Source organism: Bidens hawaiensis, unplaced genomic scaffold (assembly GCF_021521415.1).
Source record: "Bidens hawaiensis isolate Kalapana, Puna unplaced genomic scaffold, B.hawaiensis_p1.1 tig00043449_1, whole genome shotgun sequence".
Taxonomy (NCBI): Eukaryota; Viridiplantae; Streptophyta; class Magnoliopsida; order Asterales; family Asteraceae; genus Bidens; species Bidens hawaiensis.
Genome location: NW_027497695.1, coordinates 70,413 through 73,181, shown reverse-complemented (window position 1 = coordinate 73,181; position 2,769 = coordinate 70,413). Strand labels below are relative to the sequence as shown.

The 2,769-nt window shown below is 33.1% G+C and overlaps 1 pseudogene across 1 annotated transcript; it reads right to left on the bottom strand.

The window, feature by feature from the left end:
- Window positions 1-374: 374 nt before the first annotated feature.
- Window positions 375-2,380, bottom strand: LOC143594273 (GDP-mannose transporter GONST5-like; annotated as a pseudogene). The gene is made up of 3 exons (XR_013146309.1): window positions 1,994-2,380; window positions 1,643-1,874; window positions 375-760 (listed from the first exon to the last, which is right to left on the bottom strand). The product of XR_013146309.1 is annotated as a GDP-mannose transporter GONST5-like (transcript).
- Between the last annotated feature and the right edge of the window lie 389 nt (window positions 2,381-2,769).

The following is a 2,769-nucleotide window of genomic DNA, read 5'->3' as shown; positions in this document are numbered from 1 at the left end:
CACAACCCAAAAGTCAATTAACATCCTTATTTCGCTGCATATCATGGATAACAATCAATTATTTATTTTAGGTATTTAGTGAAACCGATCCTAACAAGTCTAGACACATGAGCATTTCAATACATTAGTTATACCAAGTATAACCGACTTTCAGTTAAATAAATTTATGTAAAAAATCCATTTCTTAACATAAGTCGCTAAACTTTTATAAACAATCGAATTATCAAAGAAGTCTTTCATATATTCAATAAAGAATCCTTTCTATTAATAACTACTTTTACAAAAGCTATAAATCATGTTCTGATTAAACACAATGGAATAAAGATCACAAAGTTATATCAATATAAATTGTTCATAGAACACTAAACCATAAAGAAATAAACCATAAAGAAATAAAGATCACAAAGTTATATCTTTATAAAGCTGAAAAAACACTAATCATTTTAAGTTTTAAAGGCAAAAGATATAAGGCGTTACCATGTGACGTTCTCAAATAGTCCCTAAAAACCAAGTTAATATTATGTTTCTAAACAACAAACTAAACTTTATCATCTATTTTATCGTTTACAAGCGGAGGCATTTCAATGCGCGAACGTGGGGTCCACGGAGTACGAGGAGTTCCAGGTATCTGGTTAGCAAGTTTGTGTCTCACGTACCCATAAAATGTGCATCCGATAAGCGTTATTGCACATCCAAACGCGTTCATGGGTGAAATTGGGTTTTTGAATATCTTCCATGAGCATGCAACCGCAAATGCCACCTTTAAAACCAACAAAAATTATTTTAGTTCTACAAATTTGTTAACATGTGAGGGGTTATTTTATAGCATACTGGAAATGTGTTAACTGAGTTAAGAGTCGCCCAAAGTTAAGCTTGTAAACGAAGTTGAACAAACACAAACAGAGCATGGTCATGTTCCTTTGTTTAACTTTAACCAAACGATCGAACACGAAAAATTAAACGAATAAGGATTTCTTGTTCGTGTTTGTTTGTTAAGAAATTGAACATGTTCGTGTTCGTTAACAATATAAACGAACAAAGATAACTAAGCTAAAAACAGTTAAAAAAAATAAACTAGACTAAGCTGTAACGTGTCAAAAAAATTTAAATGAATGTACTAAGGAACAAAAACAAACGTAAATGAGCGTAAACAAACGAACTTAAATGAACGAGCGTTCATGGACATAAATGAACGAACACGACATGTGTTCACATTCCTTCGTTTAACTAAATGAACCAATTTTTTTTCCGTGTTTGCTTATTTATGTTTATGTTCATCCGTTTAAGAAAATAAACAAACTTCCCCTCAAACGGTTCACAAAGCATTCAGTTCGTTTACATTTAACATGCCTAGCCAAAGTGTATTTACTTAGAATCTACTTCAAATTGCTTTTAAAAAAAATATAATTTTTAGTTTTTGTGATCGTATTTAACACATTGATTTTTCATATAAACAAAAAAGAAAAAGAAGTGTCTTAGGCCAGCCCAAATGACCCCTATGACATGCACTACAATAAAAGCTATTTTGACCCGTTAACCAATCCGTCAATTGTACAACCTTTTAGATCTATGAGTCACTCAAATGATGCTTACAGACACATTCTTAATATAATACTAATACCGCAGAAAACGTAGAAAATACCTTAAGATTTCCAGCAACATTAAATGTGATAGCCGTCGTTGAATGGATGACATAGAATATAAAGAAATTAAGGCAGAAGGCGGTTACTCCCGAACCAATAATAATCATCAAGGATGACATAAGAGTAGGGGTAGTTTGAACCCATTCCAAAACTCCGGATCCTTCTAAAACAAGTGCCAGTAGCGCCAATATTATAGTTGCAAACGGTGCCATATAATACACTGTATTTATGCTGCTGCCGACAAATACAATAACAAAGATTATTGTTTGCACATCAAAAAGTATAAAGTAGTGTTGGTAATAATATTATGTTAGTGTTGGTAACCATTGATAATAGATGATGGAGAATACCTGTCAAACTTATAACCATGAAGCAAAGACTCTACAAGAATAGTTTTTGTAGACGTTGAAAAACAACCAAATAACGCAGCACAAAATCCGAACAGGTTAAAGCTAAGTTCGGTTAGAGAAGTAAGTAATATTCCTCCAACTATTGGAACCAAAGAGGCCCAAATTCTCCAATCAAAGTGCTTCCTCCATACCATTCCAACTCTAACCTGTAGTTGCATAAGAAATGCACCAACTGATGAGCATATCAAGTGTACACATGATACCGTCAAAGGGAACTTAAAATCCAGTTTCTGAAAGATCCATTTGTTGATGATAATAACAGCAACATTGAAAGATGGCGAAGATGGATCGGAAGACAGTCCATGAACATAATCTGGTTTCCTCCATTAGCCCTAGAAGCTCAGCTCAGATCCGAAATTAATAATAATAATAATAATAATAATAATAATAATAATAATAATAATTTTGGTTGGATGATTACATGTTAATTGGAGTGGATACCGTAAGTGTAACGGTGACACTTTTTCCACATGATTTTGGATCTGTCTAATTCTAATGTCTATTGCCTTTCTCATCATTAAAGTCGACTCATCTATAACCCGACCCGATTCACTGTCACCTCACCACCGATTTCATGATGTTAATTTTATTTAGGTGATAACTCTAAACATAAACCGAGTAAGACTCACCTTAATCAGATCAAACCATGCTATTTACAATAGATCAGTTTTTAGGTCTTAAGAATACCATTAAACCGGTCCGGGTCTGACTCATAT